At 49.6% G+C, this 26,245-nt stretch overlaps 1 protein-coding gene across 1 annotated transcript in view; it reads left to right on the top strand.

Annotated features, from left to right (window-relative positions):
* Positions 1-8,694: 8,694 nt before the first annotated feature.
* Positions 8,695-26,245, top strand: part of ADARB1 (adenosine deaminase RNA specific B1) — a 66,089-nt gene continuing 48,538 nt past the window's right edge. The window contains exon 1 of the mRNA XM_062602735.1: positions 8,695-8,816. The gene's annotated coding sequence lies outside the window, so the exon portion shown is untranslated. The remainder of the gene's footprint in view (positions 8,817-26,245) is intronic.

The raw sequence follows: 26,245 nt of genomic DNA, 5'->3' as shown, positions 1-26,245 counted from the left end.
GGGGAGACCCCCCCCTGCAGTCCTGATCCAGCTCTGGGGCAACAGCACAAGAGAGACGTGGAGCTGCTGGAGTGAATCCAGAAGAGGCCATGGAGGTGCTGCAAGGGCTCATCCTCCCTCACCTCGTGTGTCACCAAGACAGGTGTGAGCAGGAGCTGAATCACACCCCAGACCACAGGAGCATCTGCCTGGGACCTGGCTGGCTGTGACTCAGCCTGAGCATGGCTGTTGTTGCTGCAGCCGGAGTCCTGGTCATAGAATCACAGCCTGGTTTGGGTTGGAAGGGACTTAAAGCTCATCCAGTTCCAATCCCCCTTCCTAAGAGCTCATCTCAATCTCCCCTGTTCTGGCAGGTTAAAGCCATTCCTGTTGTCATGTCCCTACAGGCCCTTGTCCAAAGCCCCTCTCCAGGTTTCCTGCAGCCCCTTTAGGCACTGGAGCTGCTCTAAGGTCTTCCCTTAAGGAGCCTTCTCTTGTCCAGGCTGAACCAGCCCAGCTCTCAGCCTGGCTTCAGAGCAGTGCTGCTCCAGCCCTCTGCCACAGACACTTCTGCCCATTCAGGATCTGGATCCCACCACTGCAGCCACTGCCAGGAACCCCTGTGGTACCACGGAGGACAAGAGTGGCTCCCCACATGTGCAGGGCTGATGAGCCACACTGAGCAGATCCAGGCAGCCCTGTATGGTAATGGGAGCAGTTCCTGTACAAATCACAGCTGGTTCACACAGGGTCACCAACACACCCTGTCTGGCACGAAATGCCAATCGTTAGAGCAGAGAGAAACCCTGAGATTATACTTTATGCATCCTGCTTGGAAGCAAGTGGTCTGGAAAATCCTGGAGCGCTCGGATGCAAAGGTTTAAATCTTAACAATGCTCCTGGCAAGGCTCCTCTGTGTTTGCACTCTTTAACATCTTCGTAAGGAATCAGGCTGCTCAGGGACCTGCTTCAGGGACCTAAAGGCAACCATTAATTTTTGCATGGTTTTGGATCTAGTTCCTTTAGCATTTAATGTATTTTTCTGCCATCTGTAAATCATATCACCCTCAAATCTTTGTTTCTTTTTACTGTAGGTCTAACATTGTTACGTCAGTTTGTGCTTAGGAACTGTAACCTATTTCAACACATTTCCTTTCCCTTTGTGGATGAAGGCAGTGCTTTTTCACATGAGAAGCCCAGCCCTGATCACTGCTATGCACCAGAACCAGCACTGCTCATGTGCCTCCCTTCACCACTGTGCACAACGAAGGCAGGAGGGACATCCCAGAGGCTTCATGAAAACAGAGGTTTCATGGTCAAGCATCTGCCTGTGGCCAAGCTGCTGCTGTCCAGGTCCCCAGTGCTGCTTCCATCCTGGATCACAGCTCCTGAGGGGTGATGGCTGAACAGGATTAAATTGCTCAACACAAAGCCAGGTTTAACACTTCCCATTGAAGCAAGCCATGATTCAGAGAGGTTCAGCAGACACCTGGATGGTTACCACTATTCGATAGTTGGGAAGCATTAGCATTGCAGGGCATGGTTTTCCCTCACAGGCAAATGGTAAGCATGGAGATAAAGTTGATCCAATTAAGCGGGTTTGATGTGGATTTCCAACCAGCATGTGGCAATGCTCTTAAGCACTTAAAGAATGCCCCAAAGCTCTTAAAGAAAGTGAGCTGCTGTGGGGTGAGAGGTGGAGGCCTCCTGGGATTAGTAACTGCTGGAAGGTCAGGGAGCAAAGAGCAGGACTGAATTTGTCAAGAGAGTCTCCCCCATCTTGCCCCTCCCTGAGCACCCAGGACACAGCAAGGTGGTGGCAGGATGGCCAGCAAGGGCAGTGGAAGCAGCAGACAAAGGCTGCCACAAACAGGCTGTGGTGAAACCCTTGCTTCAGGGCAGGGATGTGAGGGTTTGGGCTCAGGAGCAAAGGCTCAATGAGGTGGTGATTCACCTTGTGCAGCTGTGGGTGAAAGGAGGAGTTGGTGGTGCCTGATCCCGTCTCCTCCCAAATCCAGGGAGCAGCTCAGATTTGCATGCAGTTGTATGTGCTGAGGTTCCTGCTATGACTGCAGGAACAGGGCTTGGGTTAGTATCACATGTAGCCATGCTGCAGATAAAGGGCAAAAGAAGGTTTGGAGCAAGCTGCTCTAGTGGAAGGTGTCCCTGCCCGTGGCAGGGGGTTGGGACTGGATGAGCTTTAAGGTCCCTTCCAGCTCAAACCAGTCTGTGATGCTGTGATTCCTGTGGTTTAATCTAGTGTGGATTCTTCTTGCAATCAAGCAAGCTGCGGCCTGGGTGATGGAGAGCAAGGTGTCTGTGAGGCATCTGTAGGCATCTGTGAGGCTGCTGTAGCTGTTTGCTGGGCTGCCCCACAAGCGTGTGGGATGCAGCATGCTGTGGAGGATGCTGGCAGCACAAAGAGCAGCGTGCAACACCTCATTCACTGCGTGTTCCCAGGGCAGTCGCCTTAGTTTCAGTGGCACAAGTAGGAGAGGAAGCTGAGACAAAGGAATATCCCAAACAGGAAGCTGCTGGGAAGGGAACAAATGTCAGGGCCCCAGTAGGTGAAGGCAGATGATGCCAGGATATCCTCCCAGGGGATGGAGATGGAGGAAGTGATAACAGCTGCAGTGCTCATACCTCTTTGACCCACGCTCATGGACAGATTGACGGCAGGAGGTGCCACGAGGACAGACTGAAAACCTCATCTTTATTTGAACGTGCAGATGTTTTCCCAGCTTTAGCAGGCACTGGGATGGGGCTGCAGTGGATCCATGCTTCCCACAGCCTGGCTGGTGTTTGATGGGTTTATGAGTGCGTCAGTGGCACCACGGCCCAGAGATGAGGCTGGAAGAGCGGCGCCAGGCCAAGGAGATGTGAGGGTTTGCAGCTATTCTGCATATATTTCATCTGAGTGTGTTTACAGCCAACCTAAATCTGTTAATCTCTGCTCAACAGCGAGGAATTCAACAACACTCCACTGCGTGAAGCAGCCACCACTGGTGTCCTGAGCCCGTTCAGTGGCTTGGGAGTGGAGAGGTTGGAACAGCACTTAACTCTTACAAAGCTGTTGATGGTTGTAGCAAGGTGGGGTCAGTCTCTGCTCCCACGGGACAAGGGATGGGACAAGAGGAAACAGCCCCAAGCTGCACCAGGGCAGGTTTAGATGGAGCTGAGGAACAATTCCTTCCCCACAGGGTGCTCAGACATTGGAACAGGCTGCCCAGGGCAGTGCTGGAGTCACCGTCCCTGCAAGTGTTCACACACTGTGGAGACGAGGCCTCAGTGCCATGGGTTAGTGGTGGCCTTGGCAGTGCTGGGGAATGGTTGGACTGGATGAGCTTAAAGGGCTTTTCCAGCCTGGTTGATTCTGTGATTCTATGACAGGAGGAAGGATGCTCTGCTTGGTCCAGCAGCCAGCACCTAATTTGGGGGCTCAGGGGTATGTGCTGGTCCGGCATCACCACCCTGCCTGCAGACCCTGCTCAGGGCATGGTGTAAGCACAGCTCTGCATCTCAGCATTGGCCAAGGGGCTGCACAAGCAGGGGACTGCAATGGAGCTGCCAAACTGCATTGAATCATGCACTGGCCTTGGAAATCCAGGTTCCAGACCTGTTGGATACTGCCACTTGCACATGTGTAATATCGGTCCCATAGGGACAAGGCAACACAGGCACACACGTGGTGTGAAGTAGGAGCTGGGTCTTGGCAACCAATGCCAATTACACCCCAACCAGTTTGATACCTTCACTGCGTGGAAACCTCAGCAGCTGAGCTGGGGCTGTGGGGGGGTGTGTGAATAATCAGAGTGGGGATGGCAGCTGTGCTTCCCATGCGTGCTCCTGCAGGCAGGCACGCACTGCCCTGGTGAGGATACTGTTGTGCTTCCATAGGACAGAGAGCTGGCCACCCCTTGCACAGTCTGGGTTAAACATCCTCCTTTTGCTGAATCCCTTTGGAAGCAGGTTCTCCAGAGCTGGCTGCTGCTCCATCAAGGATCACATGGAAACAGTGAGGGGAAACAACCAAGCTTGGACCTGCTGCTTAGAGCTGTCTGGAGATGCAGTTTCTGTTGGGTTGGTGGCACGGACGGGATGGAGGAGGTGATAGGTCTGGCAGTGGATCCACCATGTCCCGCAGGTCTGGATGAATCCCACACTGGTTTGTGTTGGAAGGGACCTTAAAGCTCATCCAGTTCCAACCCCTGCCACAGGCAGGGACACCTTCCACTAGAGCAGGGTGCTCCAAGCCCCTGTGTCCAACCTGGCCTTGAACACTGCCAGGGATGGGGCAGCCACAGCTTCTCTGGGCACCCTGTGCCAGCACCTCAGCAACCTCATAGGGAAGAACTTCTGCCTAAGAGCTCATCTCAGTCTCATCGCTCATGGGCAAGTCGCAAGCAGGAGATGGCAGTGCATGATGTGGAGGGCACATGCAGAGCCATTAAAGGCAGCAGGAGGCTTCAGCTGGACGTCAGACACAGCAGCAGGGCAGGATTGCAAGACACAATTCCCTGAAATCACTGCAACACTTCTGGGAAGATGGCTCATTTCTGCAGTCTGTGGCTCTGGTGAGCCCACAGTCACCTCATCTCTGAAACCCCACAGCCCCTAGGGACCTCCAGTGCTACACAAGCCGCACCGGTGACGCTGGTGGCACATTAGCCATAGCTGGGAAATGGTGTGGGAGCATCAGCCTTGTGCCAGGCACAGCTCTGCTCCCAGTGGGGCTAACTGAGCTCAGACATGTCCTGGGCTGTGGGGACCTCAAGGAGTGAGTCCAGTTTGCAAATCAAACTGCCCCAGTGTGGGAAAGCTGCTTTTGGTTTGTGGTGTTTGGAACACGCTGTGCTTGGCCTTACAAACAGCCTAGGATTTCCAGTTTCCCAGGGCTTTGATAAAAAAGTCGGTGTTAAAAAGTCATAATTTTATTAAAGTTAATTTACCAAGAAAACGCCAACACAAGATTTGGATGAAAATGCAGAAGAAAAGGAGCAAATGGTTTGGAAAAACGTGATGTTTCATAAACACCAGCAACTGTGTCACAGCTCAGCGCTGCTCAGGGAGCCCCTGGGAAAGTTGATGTGCAGTGGAGTCAGGCTGGCCATGGAACCGGGTGAGGACCTTGAGGACACCCTCACTCCTGCCCCATTTGCCAATGTGAGTCCTTGTCACCCCAGCAGTGATTTTCCTCTCTCCAGTTCAGGGCTGGAGCTGACAGAGACCCCTGCATGGTCCCTTGGGCCAAAGGGGATGTGCCTGGCTACATTTCTGGCTTCCCGGGGGGGGGGGGGGCAGCACCTCTCAGCCTCCTCCAGCCCTGAGGCTCTGCTGTGATCTTCATCAGTGAAGCCTGTCAGCCTTGTCTCCCCCCATCTCCAGAAGTGGTTTCCCCAGCATCCTGTGAGGACACAACCGCTTTGGTCCATGCCATAGAGGTGGAACTGAGGAGCGCAGCTTTGTTCTCGGTGGCTTCGCTGCTAATCTTCAGGGGGGAGGAAAAGAAGAAGGAGTAGCTGGTGTTGAATGCCTAGAGCCAAAAATAAACCAGGATAAAGAGACACAGGCGTTCCCGGAGGCAAAGGCTTCGCCAGGCAGGAGCTGCCCACTGTTAGCAGGGCAGAGGCACAGGATTGTCTCTGGGAGGGAGGAAGGATAAAAATAGATGGGTATTTCCAGCACAGGCTTTTGTGCTGGTCCTCTGCACCCTCCCATTGAACATCCCTATGGGTCCTTACCCTGCCGGGAGTGAATGAGGAGAGGGAAGAAGCCACGTGGGAGCCTGTGTGATGGTGACATGAGTGCTCTAGGGAAAGCACACCAAGTTCTCAGCGCCAGGTTTAAACAATACCGAGGTGGTTGCTGCAGCAACGTGTATACGGTTTGTCTGATTGGTGTCTACGCAAGGCCCCTGCCATGGCTGGGCACACCCCGCTGTGGGATGGATGGGAGATGCCAGAGGCGCTTCCCACTGGCACATCTGTGGGTTGAAGCCTTAGAAAACTATTGGGTTTTCTTTAAATATCTTTTATGTCCTTAAATTCCCTTTTGAATCCTAATTGCTTTAAGGAACAGTTTCCTTTTCTGGCAGCCACCCGTAGGTCTGTGGGCAGCCACAGCAGGATGGACATCAGGACATCAGGAGTAGTTTCCCCACCTCGCTTCCCAGCACATTTGGTTCAGCGTTGGCTGCTGCAGTGCTGGGTGTTACTCTCCTGCATGCAAAGGTCAGTGGTGCCTGCATTCTGTTTGTGTCAGACAACAACAGGCAGGGACTTTGAGCTCATCCATGTCGGTTTTATTAACTGTGGGTGGAGAAATGCATCTCTGCTTGGGCAGGGAGGTGGGAAGGGGGAGCTTCTCCAGGTCCTCCTGGTACCTCTGGTACTCTGTGTCTTTGGTCTGGTTTGACCCATTGCAGAGAATCCTGGGGCTGGTGCTCCCCATGGTCCTGTGTGCCACTGAGCCCCTGGAGGATCAATCCCAGACTGTTTTGGGTTGGAAGGGACCTTAAAGCTCATCCAGTCCCAACCCCCTGCCATGGGCAGGGACACCTTCCACTAGAGCAGGTTGCTCCAAGCCCCCGTGTCCAACCTGGCCTTGAACACTGCCAGGGATGGGGCAGCCACAGCTTCTCTGGGCACCCTGTGCTAGCGCCTCAGCACCCTCACAGGGAAGAACTTCTGCCTAAGAGCTCATCTCAGTCTCCCCTGTTCTGGCAGGTTAAAGCCATTCCCTTGTCCTGTCCCTACAGGCCCTTGTCCAAAGCCCCTCTCCAGGTTTCCTGTAGCCCCTTTAGGCACTGGAGCTGCTCTAAGGTCTCCCCTTGAGGAGCCTTCTCTTCTTCAGGCTGAACCAGCCCAGCTCTCTCAGCCATATGAGAGCTGCTCCAGCCCTTCTGAAGATGTTTCCAGCACTTACTCTGCCTTTCACTGACTTCACATTTAACACCTTGTCCTTCCCATCAGAAATACCCGAGTGCAGAACAGCCATTATCTCTTCACCATGAAGAGCACAGCTTTCATGGTGGTGCAGCTGAATCTACCAGCTTGCCCTTTGCTCCTGGGCATGGAGCTTTTGTGGCTGGATCCACCTCCACCCTGGGTCCTCCCATGATGTGCAGCTGGGACTGGGGGTGTCTCAGGATGGGTGATGTGTGATGGGTGATTGTCACTGCACTCCAGGCAAATAGTCTGCAGTATATAATGTTTAATGTGGCTTCTTAGGGCGAAACATATTACCCGAGGGGAAATTAAATCAGCTGCTGGTTCATTTAATAACTCTGTGTGTTCACAGGGTAACCTCAAAAGGACAGGAAGCTGGGAAAGGCAGACTTGTGCTTGACCAGTTGATGTCTGTGGTCAGCTGTGGCTGTAAATGAGATTCTGGGACATGATGAAGTGCTCTGAAGGACAGAGGAGTGATAGTGGCTATGCAGAGCGAGGCCAGTGCTGCATCCTGCTGTGTCCTGCTTCATCCTACAGGCTGAGCTGGCTTTGAGACCTGCAGATGCCAAGAGCAAAACACAAGCCCTTGCTCAGAAACCTGCTCCCCAGGTGACTGCACGCCTTTGCTCTCAGCCTGCTGCCACGGTCAGACCATGTGAGAGATGGGCTTTAAAGTAACTACTGAAGCCTTTCTGTGTCCTCTGTTCTAGATTGAAGCCTTAATTTACACCATGAGCTGTGAGATACATGCACCAGAAGCACTGATGAACTTTGCTGCTGGTGGAAAACACTGGCCTTCTCATTTTGGCATGGTGGGACACACTCAGACATAGAGGCTCAGTCCTTGGGTCTTCCTGGGTCTGAGGACGTGGAGGACACGGGGAACCATTTTTCCTTCTCTCTTTTGAACCAATGTTAGCATTTCTGCACCTCATGGCAAAAATTGACTATTATGAAAGATAAATAGAAGGCATTCAGGTCTAAAATGCAAAGCCAAAGGGACAAAAGCTCTTCAGCAGTTTGTATGCTGAACACAATGAATGTCTTGGTGGGTCCTCAAACAGCACTGCAAGTAGGCATCACCTGCAAATTACAGTGTCCCTCTGGGACTGCTTAGCACTTCTTAAGCTGCTTTAATCACTTCAACTGTATTTTGGTTCCTGCTTTAAGTATTTGCTATGGGCATCTTGCTTGCAGCCCACCCAGTCTGGTTTATGGCACTGGGCTCCCCAGGCCATATGAGCCAGGCTAAGCTCAGTGCCAGGCCCCAGCAGCAGGTGACAGCAGGGTGGCCCTGCCCTGGCTGAAGGAGCTGTGCCCAGCATCAAACCCTTTCGGAGGCCGGTCCTGGCACCCACCACACTGCATGGGACAGCGCGGGCACCAAGCCCAGCACCCCATGGAGCCGGCTGAGCCCTGACACAGGGCTTGGCTGGGAAGCAGGTGGGGGTAAAGTGGCCAGACCTGAGGCCCTACTCCTGTCCCTGTGCCTGTCCCCGTCCCTGCCTCACGCCCCAGGCTCTGCCCCAGGCCCAGCCGCTCTCCTCCCACGCCTGCCCCTCCCAATCAGCGTCCTCCTTTCCCCAGGCAGCCTATCCGGGACCCGCTCCCGCTGCCGGCTCCGCCCCGCCCCTCCATCTCCCCGCCAATGAGGAGGGCGGTGCTGTCGCGGCTCCGCCCCGCGCGCGCGGCTGGCGGGCCAGGCGCGGCCTGCACGTCGTCGGGGGCGCGCACGGGGCCGGTGGCGCGCAGGCGCGCTCGGGAGCCGGTGTCGGCGGCGCAGCGGGGGCCGCAGCTCGGGGCTCGGCTCGGCCGGGGCTGCGGATGGCGGAGCGGCGGCGGCGGTGGAGGCGGCGGGGCCCGGGCAGCGGCGCGGCGCCGGGCGAGGTGAGGTGCGGGTACGGCGGCGGGAGCGCCCCGCGGGACCTGTCCAGGTCCTGACGGGGCGGCAGGTGCTGGTGCGGCGGCAGTGGCGGCGGCGGCGGCCGCCCCGCACCTGTTGATGGCGGCGGGGCTGGCGGTGCTGCCCGGCGGTGCGGCGGGGTGCAGTGCGGCGGCGGGGCCCGGCCGTGCCCGGCGGGCTCTGGGGCGGGGTGACCCGGCCAAGGGGGCGAGGCGGCGGCGGCGAAGCCATTTTGAGGGGGGTGCCGGCGCGGCGGGAAGTTTGGCCCCGGTCCGTGCCCTGCGCGGGGTGCGCTGCCCTAGCGCAGGTAGCGGGGCCGGTGAGCGCGGCTCCGCGGTGGCCTGGCCGCCCTCCGCTGCTCCCGGGGCCGACGTGCCCTCTCCGATGGCTGGTTCCCCCCCCGCCGCCGCCCGCCCTCTGCAGTGGGGAAGGCGGGCGCGTCCTTGCGAGCGGAGCTCGGGCGTGAAATGCGGGCTCACCTCTCGGCGCCTTCCTCCCCCCGCTGCTTTAAACACCCCGAAACCCCCTTTATTGTGCCGTGCCATCTGTTGCTTTGGGGTTGGGTTTCCTGCTTCCCCCTGGATTCGGGTGGGTTTAAGGCTGTGCTGGAACAAAAGTGTGGCTGCAGCGTCTTGTACAAGAACGTAGAGTCTGGTTTGCGGAAAAACACGCGTTTTTGAGGATTGAGGCGTGCTGGGATCCCCCCCGAGGGTTGTCAGGCTGAGGGGTGGCTATTGCTGCCTGCATCCAGCCCCGCTGCCTGTATCCAGCCCCGTGTCTTTGCCTTGTCCCTCTCCAAACTCGGGAGGAGTGGTGGGAGAGCAGCCTCAGCCTGGTGAAACCACAGAATAGATCCATAATGGATCGAGGAGCAGCCAACTGCAGCCGTGCTGGTCCCGGGAAACACGCTTGGCCTGGGCTTTTATGTAGTTGTTCAGGCAGATACCTCTGCGTGCAGGAGCCTAACCCCTTTATTTGTCGTGTTTATACCATCTCCAGGAGGTTCTTCTAAGGAGCAGGAAAATGCAGTTGATGTTTCTGTGTTGTGCTGTTGGGGTCCCAGGGCTCTGAATGTGGGGCTGCTGCGCAAGGGCTTTTGCCACTGTTTGTAGCATGTTTATTCCTCAGGGAATCATAGAATGGTTTGGGTTGGAAGGGACCTTCAAAACTCATTTATTCCAACCCCCTGCAATGAGCAGGGACATCTTCAACCAGATCAGCTTGCACAGAACCACATCCAGCCTGGCCTTGAATGTCTCCAGGGATGGTGCATCCACACCTCTATGGGCAACCTGGGCCAGTGTTCTACCACCCTCATTGTAACCAATTTCTCACATCCAGCCTGACTCTCCCCTTTTAGTTTAAACCCATCACCCCTTGTCCTATCACAACAGGCCCTGCTAAAAGTTCCAGCTCCTCATCTTTTCCAAGGATGAATGAAAACTTCCTGTTTTCCTGGAGCATAAGCAAGATCCTGCTCTGATTTGATGCCTCCCTTTGGCATGCACAGAGGGTGATGCGCTCGTCGGGCTCACAGGGACATGCTGCTTGCTCAGGGAGCGATCTGTCACCCCAGAGTCGCGTGAGAGAAGTCGTAGCATCATTCTGCAAGCCATTTGGCTGGGGAGTGGCAGCGGGCCAGCCCCCAGTGCGCAGGAGATGTTTAGAATAATTAGTGATGGACTGCCCTTTTACAATAATTGTTTGGGTTTATCTAGCACTAAGCTGTAGTGATATCTATCTCTATAAATAGGCAGGCCTCCTGTGTAATGAGTCTCGTAGTATAAACAGCCGTGTCTTCAATGACTGGTGTTACTTTAAAGATGGCCAAGACAGATGCTTTTTGGGGGGGTTGCCAATTTCCCTGTTTTAACTTTCTCCCTTCAGTGAATAATGTGGTTTTTGGCCCTTACGGCAGGATGACCAGGGGAAAAGCTCAGTACACCCTCGCTGCTCAGAGCTGGTACAGCTTCTCACCGCCTCTCTGGCAGCCCAAGGTCAAGGAGTGCTGTCTTCTCCATGAGACTCCTGCTCTGTGCACAGCCACCTTGCTGGAATCATGGGCAGCACTCAGCTCTGACAGGTGACGGTGCACTTTTGCTCTGAGGCACTGTTAATTCAGCACAGAGCTCCCTCAGCTAAATTTATACTGGTGCAAGCAAGAGATGATGCTGTCCGTGCTGGTGAGTCCTTGGCTTTTGTGTGAGGAGGAGAGAGCAGCTCGGGTGTGATTATGGTGGCACTGCTTGCTCACCCTGTGCTCAGTGTCACCTTCTGGGGTGCCTTCCCCCTCTTTGCTGCATGAATGCACAATTCCTGCTTTCAGGAATGAAGAAAAAGATTGTGCAAGGAATTCTCTCATGTTTTGCCCTGGAGTTTATCAGAGCGTAACAGATGAGCTGTGGGCCCTAACCCCTCATGCACACGTGCTGCCCAAGGTCTGTGGCATGGCTTGTGTATGAAAACACTGGCTCCTCTGCTCAAGGGAAGGATTTCTAGCATTCCTTTCTCTTTTCCAGCAGGAGGAGAACTTGCTTTATGAAGACTTGCTTGTGTGAGAGGACACTGTGCTCAGCGTTTGAAGCAGGAGGTGTCTCATAGCATAGCTCACACTGTGCTCACAGACCTCAGGCTGGTTTTGTATTTGCTCTGGGCTTGTTCAGATTTATCCACTTCGGTGCAAGTTTAGTGCCATTTTGTGGGCTGTATGTGCTTTGGGAGTGGAAATGCAATGCCTTTAAGACTTCAGTGCTCTCTTGCTTGCTGTGAGCATGTAAGAGTGCCTTTATCTTGTTTATTATATGTTAACGGTGCTTATTTTCTCTTTTAAATGCCAACTGTGTTTTGACTTAAGTGAGTAAAACCCTCTACATGTCTGGGCTTACACAGGGCATCATCACAGTATGGGGCTGCAGCCAAGTCAGGCTCTGCTGCTCCCCAGCAAACTCACTTCTGTGCTTGGCATACCCCACAGTTGTTTGCAGTCACCAGGTCACATATCCTGCATGGGAATGGAGGTTTCCTGTTGAACAGGGTGATGGCAAATGCTCGTGTGGGAGAGCCCTGGGTCAGACCAGGAATATAACATGCCCTTGTAGCATCTCAGTGTCCATCTTTCCAGGATGTCATCTGTGACTTTGAGGATGGCGGTGGTGGGGGAGGAGTGTACCATTGGCTGAATGAGCGTGTTGGTGCTTCTGTGTGCTGGGAGGATTTTAGGCAATGCTTAAAGAAGCTGAAATAGGCTAAAATAGGCTGTTTGCAGGTGCAAGCAGCGAGCATGGCTTGTCAGGGTCATGCCTCTTGTGTTTGAAGACAGTTCAGGGGGTGCAGGACCATGTTAGGTGAGGATCTTTATGCTGATCTTTGAGGATCAGAGGATGTGCTCTGATGAAGACAGAGACACAGCACTTGCTGTTTCTGCTACTCCTGAAACCAGTAAGTGCTTGGCACCTTTGAAACTCTGTCCATCCAGCTGCTGTACTACGGATTTCAGTACCAAAGATTAAAACTATGTTTTGGGACTGTATTTATCGGTAGAAGCTGTTTTTTATATACCTTGGCTTTAAAGGAAATACCTTCATAATGTAAACGTTGTGTGACTGCAGAAAAGAGCTCAGTGAATGATTATGTAAGCTAATGAAATGGCATTTTAAAGCGGGTTTCTTTCCCGTTTACATACAATGTGGATTTTTTTTTTTTGCTCCTTCTTACCATTTGACAATGGAATGCATTATTTCAATCCTATTAGTGAATGGTTTTTATATGGTATGTGTGAGAAATACTTGGGTTTTCAATTTGAATCCCTGAGGAGAGCATCAGCAGGCTCTGATGGTGAGTGTTGGGGTGTGTAGCTGCCCGAAGCAGTAGCACATCTGTGTAGCCCAAAAATAATAACTAAAACCAAAGAAGAAACCCACGTAAGTGATATTACTCTTGTCTTGGAGTGATGCTCTGGAGCGATCCTCTCAAGGATATCTGGTTGCAAAGGGAATTGAGATCTCTTTACACTCTGCCTTTGTGCTTTGTTATGGGTTTATATGTTCGTGGGTTGTGCTGTTTGTTTTATTTTTAGCTTTATTTCAAATTATTGATGTGTCTTGTTTCCTTGGGGAAAAACCTCTCTGACGCTGTAGGGTTAGGTCTCTTTGTGTTCTATCTCTTAAAGTGAGCCTCCTGTCTGTGCTGTGTAATCAGGCTTGCCTCCTGCTACCTCCCTGTATTTCTGAGCTCAGTTTCCCATTGCATAAGCGCTGTCAACACATTGAAAAGCACATCAGTTTTGACAAGAGGGTAGAGATGTCACAGGTAAGTGCCGAGAAGATGTGTGAGCACAGGAATCTGCGTGGAGAAAACTCAGATTAGTGCTCTGCTGGAAGCCAAGCTGTTGGCTGAATGCAGATGTATTCTTAGACATCAGAGGATCTTTGCAGTAGGGAGACAAATTAAGTTTCATAAGGAGTTCCAGTAGACACTGAGTGTTCCTTTACTCTTCCTTTGTGAGAGTGGGGAGGAGTGATCTGATGAGTAATGCTGTGTTGCTGTAGGTAATAGAAGAAAACAAAAGGGTTTGGGTACAGGCCTTCACCCTGCCCCTTGGGGCTGAAGAGGGAAGGAGATGAGTGGGTATTTTTTAATGTCACGGTAAAGGTTGTCCTGATAATGGTGCCATGTGATCACTTGGGCCAGGATTTCTCTGGCAGAGATACACGAGGCAGGTCTGCTTGGGGATCACCTTTTTCCTGCGTGCATCAACACAAATATATTTATACAGATATTCTTGACCATTTTCATCACTGAGGCTTTTCCTTTATGAGGCCTCCTGAAACAGGAAAATGTAGTTTTTCATATTCTCTTTCTTTTAAAGAGATTTTAACAGAATGGAGGGCTTGGAGCCATATTTGAGTCTTGCAGGTGAAAAGCTGAGTATCCTGAGTTATTGTCATTCAGAGAGAGTGTGGGAGGCATATACCATATCTTGAAGTTAAAGGAAAATAGAAACCCCCCTCTTTTGGTGATGAGTTTGGTGCTCTGTTCCCTTCAGATGTTCTTACATAGGATTGTGAGGCAGCTTCAACTGGAAGTCTTTTTTTTCCGTAGTTTAATCCGTTTAAGTTTGAAGATTGGCAAATATAATTAGTACCTGCCTCTGCCATTCTGAAGGGCTTCTGCTGAAAGAATCCAGCATGTCTAAAATTAGGTTGTTTTTTATTTAGGTTGATTTACTCAGCTCCTTGTCTTTATTAGCCAGTAAGTCTTTAAGTTTAAACTGCCTTTTTCCTTGCTTAATTATACTCCAGTGTTTGGGCACAGTCTGCTGGGAAACTATTAGAGGGGGGGAAATAGCTTTGACTTCTTTCTTTTGATGCAGAATTTATGAAACTCTGTTTACAAAAGCTCATTCTGGGTCAAAATAAGTTTTTATCTTTCACCTCAAATATTGAACACAGGTACTAAGTACTTAATAAAACGTGAAGTCTTTATATGATTCCCAGTAAGAGCGTAGTGGGAGCTTTAATTCAAAAGCATCATCAGCCCTATGCTTTCATTAATAAAGTCTGCAAATTCAGATTGTCATAGTATCCCAGACTGGTTTGGGCTGGAAGGGACCTTAAAGCCCATCCAGTTCCAACCCCCTGCCACGGGCAGGGACACCTTCCACTAGAGCAGGTTGCTCCAAGCCCCTGTGTCCAACCTGGCCTTGAACACTGCCAGGGATGGGGCAGCCACAGCTTCTCTGGGCACCCTGTGCCAGCGCCTCAGCACCCTCACAGTGGGGAAACTGAATGTGTTCAAGGCCACGTTGGATTCTATGATAATCAGAAAAAAATGTTTCCTTGTCAAAACCAGGCTATGGTAATGTGTTTTCAATGCTGCTTTGCCCTTAGACTTGCCATATTTTTCACAGCTAAAGATAGAGGAACAGTATGGGTATATTTAAGTCTCTGAAAAATGAGAAGAATGAACATAAGCTGATGGCTGACCTGTGCTTTGTTAGTGAGAAACTTGTGATTGAGCCATGGGGAACTGGGTTTATATCATTCCTCTGCTGCCTGAGCTTGCTGTTGTCGCACACAAGTAGCTCTCACTGGGAGACCAAAGGAGGAGGCGATAACTTCTGTTTGTCAGGTGCTTACTCATGTTTTTTTATCCTGATAGGTTTTGGTCAGGCTGGAAGGAACTTTGTAGCATGTGTATTTTATGTGTTTTGCACACTATGGAAATTAGGAAGTTTTATGTAGGGAGAGATCTCCTTTGGGATAGCTTCTTAATCCACATTAGAAATGGCATTTTCTCACTTAACTTTTGGTAGTTTTGGTAGCTGAAACTTGTCATCTGATTGAATGTCCACTTTTGGACACTGACTCTATGAGGGTTTGCAGCCCTTGGGACCTGTTGCTTGTGGAGCCTGCAGAAAGTCTGGGTGGTGTTTTGAAGCTGTGGAGCCAGGCAGCTGTTAAGTCTCTGTCATATTCCATGTTAAACCAGAGTTGTCTCCTCCAGCTACGTTAAAACCATAGAATCATAGAATAGTTATGGTTGGAAAGGACCTTAAGATCATCCAGTTCCAACCCGTCTGCAATGGGCAGGGAAACCATGTCCTTAAGCTTTTCGGAACAGCGCTTCCATTTTCAGCAGCATTGGCTTTGATGTCTTCTCTAGAGCTGCAGCCCCTCTCTTGGTTGCAAGCACTCTTACAGCCAGCAAAGTCATCATTGGAGTGCTGGGAGCAGATGTGCTTTCCTGGGATTTGATGTGTGTAATACAGAGTTCTCGTAGTTGTATTTTTACAGATGCTTTTTATCTCCTGCTGCTCACCAGTGCCAAGTGGTGTTCCGCAGTTTGATACCATGTGATACGGTGTTTTGATAACAAAGCAGAGCTGGAAATTAATTCTTAACTGGAAGCAGGGATCCTGGCGGTTGAGTGCTGGCTGTGTACCCTGAAGTGTGTCTTACTCTGCTTCAGGAACATGCTTTTGACAGCCTCCTGTTTGTCTGCACCTCTGCTTCAGAGAGGTGTGGGACCATGGGCTCGCATATGGGTGCAGAGATGAGCTGCAGGGGCACGTTGGCCACCTTTGTGTTTGTGACTGCATTGTGCCTCAGTCACTAATGAGCACTCAGACTTAATCAGAAGCTAAATTGGGACCCTGTGCTGAGTTTGCAGCTCTTAAGAACGTGAAGCAGGAAAGTGCTGCTGACTCAAGTGAAAGCATGTGGAGGTCTGCTTGGGAGAGCGTGTGCCTGTGCTTTTGGCAAAGCGCTGGTGGAGGGGAAAGTCTCCCACACTAAAGAGCTTTCAAGAGTGTGCATAAAATCCTCTTTTAACTCTTTAACCTACATTACATGCTTGGACTGGTGGGAGCTGTAGCATCCCCGCTGTCCTGAGAACTCTCGCGTCCTTCCAGTACAGTAAAGCCTTGATTTTTCCCCACATCTTTGAACCTCTTTGCAACAATTCAGGGACCTAGGTTAACCCCAGCTCTGCTGTTTTCCATGATGATGATAATGAGTTGGAAATGCTTCCTGTCTGTGCCAAGGGTGCAGTAGTCTGAAAGCCTTTGGGTAGTTTATTCCCGCTGGGTGCTTTTATCTCAGAAGTTGATTTCTGTAGACCTTAGCAGTGATGGATGCAGATGATGAGGGACAGCAAGTACTACTGCAGCTGGGTCTGTTTTTTTCTGGTGCAGCCTAGTTTCTCTTATCCCCTGAAAGCTTTTTTAGTAAGTGGTTGGGTTTGTTTTTTTTTTGAGTGAATAATCAGTATTTCATTCACTGCCCGTACATATGCTTAAATATAGTATTTACATAATCTTCTTATATGCTTTTCCTCCTGCTGCTCCTGAGTTCATAAAGGAACCAGGTTCACCGTTAATAAGATCTATGAATGAACTTGCCCAGAATAGTTCTATTGGGCTGTGGCTCGGATTTATTGCCAAAGTGATAATTTATTTATGCTTCTGGAAGATGGCGTCATTCTTCATGCATAAACGGCTTCTTCTGCGCTGGCCCCGTCTGTTTCCTTTGGTGCTGTCAAGAGTAATTTCTCTGTGTACAGATTCGTTGGATACAGCCTGTGAAGCGATGGGTTTTTTTCCTGCTTTGAAAGCAAAACGACTGTCTGATGGCAAACTTCTGTGTTTTCCTTTCTAGGCAGGTTCATTGCCTTGCGAAGACCGAGGCGGTGATTGACATCTGTCAGACTCCCCGCGCAGGAGGTTCGCATACCTCCCCTCGGGGCTCAGGCCTCGCTGAGCCGTCGGGAAAGCGGGAGGGGGGGCAGGGAATGAGGTTATCCCGCAGCCTTCCCCGGCGCTGGTGCTGCGGAGATGGGCTTCGGGTCCCCCGCCCTCCGGGAGGGAGCGAGGGAGCTCTCCGTGGTGCCGAGCGGGGCCGAGGCTGCCTGATCCTTCCTTAGGAGCCTAATCCCTCTTTAGGAGACGTGCACGGAGGCTCCAGTCTGCTGATTCCCTCGTATTCCAGCGTCGGATCTGTGTGTGGCATAGGAGCAGACCTGGTGTCTCGCTTTGGATGAAGGTGCCTCACCACAGTTTGCCAAAGGTACCAGGTTTGGTTGCTGCATGCAGCAGATCAGCGCCTCATGCTCGTGGGAGCTTGAGCACGCCAGAAATATAAACTTTGAATGTTAGGCCATGGAGATGGAGTAAATATAATATACCCTAAGTAAATATAGCTCATGTTCCTATAATTCCATGTTCTTTTCTCCCTTCATTGCATTTCAGCTCATGATGGCTAGCTTTTCTGTAGCCCACATAATGCTCAACATTGTTAGAGTGTTCCCAGCTCCGCTGTTCATTTTCCATTCCCTTTGGCCTCCTCGTGCAATATTCCTTAGGCAAAGCTGCCTGCTTTTTGTGTAGGGTCAGTCTGGTCCAGCAGTCAGGAGATGAGATCCCAGTCAGTGAACCACGGTACTTCTGAGGCTGGGTTTGCCAGCCCTGTTATGAACATACATGGCTTCTCTCAGCATTGGAGCCAGAGAAGCTGTGGCTGCTCCATCCCTGGCAGTGTTCAAGGCCAGGTTGGACACAGGGGCTTGGAGCAACCTGCTCTAGTGGAAGGTGTCCCTGCCTGTGGCAGGAGGTTGGAACTGGATGAGCTTTATGGTTCCTTCAACACAAACTAGTCCATGATTCTATGATTTGTGATGTCCTGGCTGGCTCCTTCAGCACTGAAAAAGTTGTCCTTTGCTCTACTTTTGATCTTTTCTTTCTTGCCCATAATTCATTCAAGACTTTTACTTGAAAGAAAAGTTGGCTTTCCACTCTTAAGCAACCTTCTTTGATAGCTGTGGAACATTTTCTAAATAGCTGCTCCTGCTTGCTTTGTTTGGAAGAGCCAAAAATAAAGCATTTGATTCTTGCAGCAAAAGCTTTGTTGAGGAATACGGCTATTGACTTTTATTCTTTAAGGTCCTTTCCAACCTAAATCATTCTGTGATTCTCATGCCAGATATCACCTGGTCTATAGACAGCTTGGATGAAGCAGGCTGCTTTGAATCCTATGGGAAAAAAGCCGATATTTTGAAGGTCATAGCTTCTAGGCTGTGATGGCAGAAAGTAGGGAAAGGATTTTTTCTCCTGGTGTCTTCAACTGTGACATAACTTCTCACCATTAGAGAAGGTTTTGGCTTTGGCATTCATACTTCTCCCTGGGTTGCTTATCTTACTTACTGCCTTCTTGTGGTTTCTTGCTTAGGTTGAGTACATTTGCTATAATCTAAATGGGACATAAATTGTATTAATCAGGATAGGATAATTCCTTTTCCTGGGAAGATGTAGGCATTACACTGTCCATTTAGCTGCAGGCTTGCTCTGATAAGGAGACCCAGAAGAACAACTAGACATTGGCCTGTCCTCACAAAATGGGAGTGAATTGTTCAATACAGAATACAGCACTGCTGTATCTCCTGCTCTTGCTCTTTACCTATAACTATGTCTTAACTATACCCATAACCACCTTTTTGCATTGGGGAAGGTTGACAGTCATGGTTCTGAGACTGGTATAGGTCCCTCTGATACGGTTGTCCTGTGAAATACGGGCACAGCACAGCCCTCTGAGCAGTCTGGAAACAGCATCTCCCCCCTCCATGTGCAAAAGTCTGGGAAAGTGAGTATAAATGTGTATTTTTACCTCTCCTGGTACTTACAACACATGCAAACTCCTCTTGCTGGAGCAGTTTGCTGGGCTTCAGGTGTCCTTTATCGTGGCAGCACTGGTAATGAACACTACTTAATTGTGTGGTGCAGAGGGATAGTTTGAATCAATGACTTTTGGAACTGTGTTAGGGTGCTGCTGGTGTGCTTATTGGAGGTTTTCATCTCACAGAGCTCAAGTCTTGGCTTCTTGTTTAGTGGGTGTTCATGTTGCTTAGGTTGTCCTTCAGAGAAAAGCCAACTCCCTATGTTCCTAAATCAATAGCTGCTTCTTTACGCCACAGAAAATGTGTGTAGTATATGCATGTATATAAAATACATGAATATGTGTAATGTTTTATGTTTGGTGCTTTGTCAAGAATAAAGGTTTCCGTGTAAAAACAACTCGGGTCCAGTGAAACATTACTGAAGTAAGTGCATAATCTGAATTGCACTCAGTAACATGGCTTCGTCTTGTATGAACTGAGGTACTGTTTGCTTTGGTGGCTGAGGTGGTCTTGGTGTGGCTCTTCCATTCTGTCATTCTGTTGTCATGGACCTGAAGCAAGCTTAATGTCTTCCCTGTGTCTGTGTGTGCCAGGGGAATGGGGAATTTCCACCCTGGTGCAAGAGCATTTGCAGCAGAGCAGCAGTGCTCATTCCTTCGTTCATCTCCTGCTGGTTTTAATTCCTTCAGGACCTATTTAGACCTTATGCGTGTGTTGGTGGATGTGTGGGAGGTGGCAGAGAAGGAGGCGGCCTGTGGTGGTGGTGGTACAGCTGTGTCCATGCCCCATGGGGTGGGGAGGATGGCAGCAGCATCCCGTACCACAGCAGGCAGCTTGGATGCCATCACGCTGCTGTGGTTGTGGCTGCAGTGAAAGGAAATACAACCAAGAGATTTAGCTCAGCAAGGTGCCCCTTGTCCCCAGGTGAAGGCTGGCTTCCATCAGCCTTTCCATCCTTCCTTCCATGGCCAGCTCCTCCCCTCCTGGGGACACTTGGAAATGCTTTCTGAAAGGCTGCAGAGGAGTAAAGGTGCTCATGGCTTAATGCAGTGTAGTCCCTGCTCTGCCGTCACTTGCAGCAGGTATAATTTTGCCTGAAAAGCATTGATTATTCCTTGCCTTCAGACAAAAAGCCTCATTTGGATCCATGCAGCACTCACTTCCAGGACACATAATTGCTTCCATTTCTTTCTCTCCCTTCTGTATTTGGAACAGTCATACTCTGATTTGTTCTGTTAGAGCAGCTCTTGGGAGACTTCCTTTGAATTCCCTGTGCCCTGTAGTCCTTCCCTACTTGCCTTCCTCTTTGAGATGATACTGATTTGCAAGGGATGGCAAAGGTGGGCAGGGTCCTGTGTGTGATTTTTGCCGTGCAAGATCAAGTATAAATAATTCTGTTGTATTGGCAATTTCACCCCATCTCCCCAGGAAGGTGTCACATCTGGCAGGATTCTGTCTCCTCTGCTTTTGAGCCCTGTCAATCTGGTGGGCCACAGAGATGCTGCAAGGGCTGGAGCGGCTCTGCTCTGGAGCCAGGCTGAGAGAGCTGGGCTGGGTCAGCCTGGAGAAGGGAAGGCTCCTTAAGGGGAGACCTTAGAGCAGCTCCCGTGCCTAAAGGGGCTGCAAGAAACCTGGAGAGGGGCTTTGGACAAGGGCCTGTAGGGACAGGACAAGGGGAATGGCTTTGACCTGCCAGAATACGGGAGACTGAGATGAGCTCTTAGGCAGAAGCTCTTCCCTGTGAGGGTGCTGAGGCGCTGGCACAGGGTGCCCAGAGAAGCTGTGGCTGCCCCATCCCTGGCAGTGTTCAAGGCCAGGTTGAACACAGGGGCTTGGAGCAACCTGCTCTAGTGGAAGGTGTCCCTGCCCGTGGCAGGGGGTTGGAACTGGATGAGCTTTAAGGTCTCTTCCAACCCAAACCAGTGTGGGATTCTGTAAAGTTACCATCATCTCTGCAGAACTTGTTAATTATTATGATGTTATATCAAATACTGTGTTGATTTATATAAACAAGTGGTGTTAACTCTAACTCCATCACTTCCTATTTGACTGCTAGTAACTGTTACGAAAGATGTGCCATTTCTTGAGAGGGGAACATAGTCTAGGTGAGGTCAGTTCTGCCGCTTCTAACCAGTGTTTCACTGATGCACCGCATCTCCAGTAAACTGAGAATTCATAGTTTGACCACTGGTGTCCTCCCGAAGCTCATCCTCCTGCTGTTGCTCAGCGAGGCTTTCTTTTTGGCCAGTCTTACTCAAGAGCTGGCTCAACTAATATATAGAGGAATTCATTCCCATTGAAAGTGGGGTTTTTTTCCTTCTAAAAGACAATTTTTGGATCTTCCACCAGAAGTATTTCTGCAGCTTTCCCAGTTATCATAGGCATAAAGCTGCTAATGAATCAGCAAAACACATTTGTGGGTTCAAAATGAAGTCCCATTACAGAAGCAGAAGTATAGACTTTACCACTATATAGGGAATACAAACACTGACAGCATGGAAGTACTGAAGTTGAGGAGCTGATGTGGGAACAACAAAAAACCCCACCAAGATGTTGTAATTACACTAAATTGTATTAAAAATAGTATCTGAAGGTCAGTATGTGTAACTGAAATACCTCTTCTCTCACCCAATATTAAAACTTAGATTTGACTAACTTGTGGAGGGGAAAATAAGTCTTACACTTTTGTGTGAAGTTTTTTCACCCCTCTTTTCTAACATGACTTCTAGTAGCTGTTCCTACCTATAATTCTGGGGGCAACTACTATTTAAGTAACTATAACCTCCTGCTTTCAAGGAACAGTAATGAATTTGGAAAGGGCTTCTGCCTATAAATGCACAAAGGGTGGAGAAACCACCCCCCAAAACCCATATGGAAAGGGGCAGTGTTTGGAGTAAGAACAAAGAGGTTTGCTAGCTAGGAACTGGAAATGGCATTTGCTTTGACCTGTGATAGTTAAGTCAGAGAACTGGTGTTTTCTCTGTTAATCAAGGGGAGAGTCAATCCCAAAGTTCCCATGAGGTTATAAGAGACTTGTACTTGGAGAAGCAAAGCTTTGGTGGCAAAAGCCTGATCTTCATGTCCTGCCATTTCATTGTTTTGGTTTATGGGATCAGCTGGATCCTGTATTAGGGGGCTGTGCTGAGCTCTGTCTTCAGTCTTCAACAGTATATTTTATGTTTCCCTCTGTTTTCACAGAATCTGACTGGTTTGGGTGGGAAGAGACCTTAAAGCTCATCCAGTTCCAGTCCCCTGCCACCTGCAGGGACACCTTCCACTAGAGCAGTTATTTAGTAGATAAAGTAAGTGTAGGTATTTCTACTCTCATTAGCCTCATTTCCTTTGACTATCAGGAGCAACTTGTACTATTCAGCAAGAGATGTTATATTATCTGAAAAGCTATTTATGTAAACTCAGAAAGACAAATGAAGATGAGTGTATGAGTTACCTACTGACAACTCTGAATCAAATTCATCTTCTGAAGTCTCAAGTCACTGTCTTGATACATTCACAAGTTCTGATCCAGTTGCCCTCAGCTGTGGCTTCTGCTCAAGAAGCAGGACATACAAACCTTTTCCAACCTTTTCCTGTGTGGAGGTAATGCAAGCCAAGGGGTTATTCAGGACATGCCACCCTGAGCAGAGCTTGGGGCATGCCAGCATCCTCCTTCTTTCCTGCTCTCCTCCCACCCTATGCAGTCTCTACTGGGTGTTTCCCTTGCTGGTCTTGTGAGACTCAGGGATGTATTACAATTTCTTGAGTAAGAGGGTGGTAAGCACCATTTCTGCACAACGTGGCTGTAAAATGTCTAATGTTCTGTGATGGCAAACACTCTGCCCACACACCAGAGTGGTGATGAAAGTCAGATTTTACACCATAAGTGTGGTTGGTGGTGTTTTTTTTTTTTTTTCCTAACATGCAGATATTTGATATTGAATAACACAACTACTCTGGAAGTAGTTGTTTCAGGTTTGAATCGGGCTTGGGTTAGAGAGATCCCAAACAGCCAGTTGCAACTGCTGGATCCAGAGGAAGGCTTCCAGAAGACTGCCAGAGAATGGAGCCCTCTCAAGAGTTAATTTGAAGTTCATCTACTTCATATGATAAAGTTTACCGTATTTATCATGGGGGAAAAGCAGAAATGTGATTTTAGAAGTGAAAGGTGATGCTTTCATGTTCTCAGAAGTCCAGCAGCTGGTTCTTCCAGAAGCACTGCAGTGATACATGCATGCAGAATCCCACCATGGGAATGCAGGCTGCTGGTGAGACTTGAGTGATAAACACGGGGTGCTTTGAGTTCAGCTTGCCAAGGCTGCTGCTGTGTGCTCACCATGCCTGCTGTGATGGCCCAAGAGCACTTCTGTGGGGAAGTAAACCCAGTGTAAGATGCAGACACAGGTCTCTTGGCTCCTTGCTGCATTGAGGCAGTTTGTGTGATCCCCTTTTCCTTGCGAGGACCACCATGTGCCTGCAGGTAGGTCAGAGTCCTTGTTTGTGACTGAGCCCTAATGTTGGGCTGTGAAAAGAGCTGCAGCTGGACTGGGATGTTGGGAGAGACTGGTGCGTGCTGGGATGGGAGTGATCCTGTGTGCAGGGGGGAGGATACAAGTTAACGGCTCTGTGCAGCCTTTGGCAGCTCTTCCCTTCCCAGCTCCCTTGGGGCTCTATCCCTGCATCACTCTCCTGCAGTCTCCAGCTCAGCCTGGAGCACGAAATGGGCCTGTATGTACAAATAGGGAAGCAGGGAGAAAACAACTGACCCGGAAGCGTGATTTCCAGCTACTCACACCCTCAGCCTTTGTTTGGGAAAACAGCGTGACTCATTTTTCTCCCACAGGCTCTTAACTTCCCTGTGCATGGAGTTCCTGTCATGTGCAAGGTAAAGCCAAAGGATTAAGGAGCTTTGAAACCCTCCTAATGTTAAATGCGTAACATTTATTTGAATAATAATAGTAATAATAATAATCATCATACTATAGCATGCACGGGCAGTGACCACAACCTCTCTGGTGGGGTAGGGTGGCTGCTGCTATTGGATGCCTGGGCTTTTGTTACACACATGCAACGCAGAGCTTTTGTTTCCTGGTTTAATTTGTGCTTCCTGGCTTTTTGTGCGCAGTGGCTGCAGTTTCATGCTGTTTCTCCTGGTGGGGGAGAAGCTGTTGGCGAGCTGCAGGCTCATGGAGAATGGTTAGCGTCGGGATTCAGCTCAAAGGCTAAGCCCAAAATGTGCACAGACAGTATCTGTGTTGAGCCCTGTTTCCAGCCTGTACGTTTTATCTCAGTGTACTCTATCTGTTGAAGTTGCAGCACCCTCTTCTGCTGTTTTATCTTCTTAGAGGTGCTATAAACTGCAATCAAGTTGCCTTCTAATCCTCCGCTGATAAAACTAATGCAATTATTGGCTGGGGTACGTAAGATGCTTTTTCCTGCAGTTGTTTGTGGGGGGGGGGGGTATGCCTGTGCCTCTTGGATCTTGTTGGCAGGAGGGGGAGTTTAATCTACTTTGTGTCATTTGACCTCTGTCAGGTATCCCTGGTTTCTCCTATAGTGAGCACGCTTCATCCCACCTTTGCTCATAGCTGGTCCATCTCTCAGCTTGCTGCAGCAGGAGGCTGGAGGGAGCTGACAGCAGCACTTTGCTTTTCTCCCTGGCATCATATGTTTAAAAGTCTCTGAATAAAGTGTGTTGTGTCAGAGGTCATGAAGCAGTAAAGTCTGTGGGGAGTGACATACCATAGTAAAGGCTAGAGAAGATACTCATACATCCTTAATGCAGAGTGTAATCTCACAGTTTGGAACACTGTTAAACTCGGAGATAATTATTTTGCATCTTTTTACCAGCCATTGATATGTGATATATGAACTCTAATGTTAAGCTATATAATCATAGAACTATGGAACGGTTTGTGTTGGAAGGGACCTTAAAGCTCATCCAGTTCCAACCTGCTGCCACGGGCAGGGACACCTTCCACTAGGGCAGGTTGCTCCAAGCCCCTGTGTCCAACCTGGCCTTGACCACTGCTAGGGATGGGGCAGCCACAGCTTCTCTGGCCACCCTGTGCCAGCACCTCAGCACCCTCACAGGGAAGAGCTTCTGCCTAAGAGCTCATCTCAGTCTCCTTTCTGTCATCTAAAGCCATTCCCCTTGTCCTGTCAAAGGGAAGCATCTATGACTTGTGCAAGCCTTAAATTACCCATCTGCCTCCAGGGAGGACATGCTGGAGATGAGAGGTTTGTTACAGTTTTTTGTAACATAGTGGTATTTCCCTTTCTTGCCAGTTTAGCATCTTCACTGGTTTAAGGTGCTCCAAGTCTCATTTTTCATCTCTATCCATCTTTACTGCTCCCAGTCCTTGAGCAGTGAAGATGGCTTTGTCAGTCCATGCTTGACAGTGAAGGGGATTAGTGCCAGACCACAGGCTCTGGGCTGGAGCCTGCCTCACAGGGGCCTTTTCTGCTGCTGACATTGGTGTGAGCCACAAGAACTGGGGACAGAGCCATCCTCTGCTGAATGAGCACCCTTGGAGCCCTGAGCTGGCATCTGCCTGCATTGCCCTGCCTGCTGCAATAGCCCAGTGTGATGGAGATTAAAATAGAAGTGGTTTTCTAAGCAAGCAAATATAAAGCATCTTCATTCCTGATGTTGAGAAGGAACATGGTGTCTTAATGTTCAGCATGGCTGTGCCGTGCAGAAGGAAGCAGTACCCAGCTCTTGGTCTTGGGCTGCTGCAGTTTGCCAGCTAGAAAATGAAGAGTTGGAGGAGGAACGTCTGGGTTTTCCCTACAGATATGTTTTCAAGATGGGCTTTAAAACTGTTCCTTATGCCTCATGCCTGTGGGCTACTTCTTACCCTGTAAAACTGTCCGCAGCTGTCAAAATATAAAGGCTTTTTGTACTTAGTTACAGTAAACTTAGTTTAAGTTCCAAGTCTCATGAATTATGTTTGTTTGAAACTCAGGGAATGACTGACTGTGGTAATATAAGGAATAACAGTTTGTGAAGCAACTAGATGTTATAATAGCATAAAAACCTAGTTAAAAACTACTAGCAATTTGTTGTCTCAGGATTAATTATGACTTTATTTAAGGCAATGCTCATGTAGAAAGGGAATTATCAAAAGCTCTTTAAAAGTAATCTTTTTTTTTGGTGCCACAAATGTGGGAATTCCACATCAAACATTGTTTATAGCTTATATTCTGAGGGTTTGGAAGAGGTTTTAGTAGATATAGGCTGCTAGGTTGG

The sequence above is a fragment of the Pezoporus occidentalis genome, unplaced genomic scaffold (genome assembly GCF_034315485.1).
Source record: "Pezoporus occidentalis ecotype Australia unplaced genomic scaffold, CSIRO_AGI_Poc_V1 ctg118, whole genome shotgun sequence".
Classification (NCBI taxonomy): Eukaryota; Metazoa; Chordata; class Aves; order Psittaciformes; family Psittacidae; genus Pezoporus; species Pezoporus occidentalis.
The sequence above is the reverse complement of the archived record's forward strand: the minus strand, read 5'-3'. Positions and strand labels throughout refer to the sequence as shown.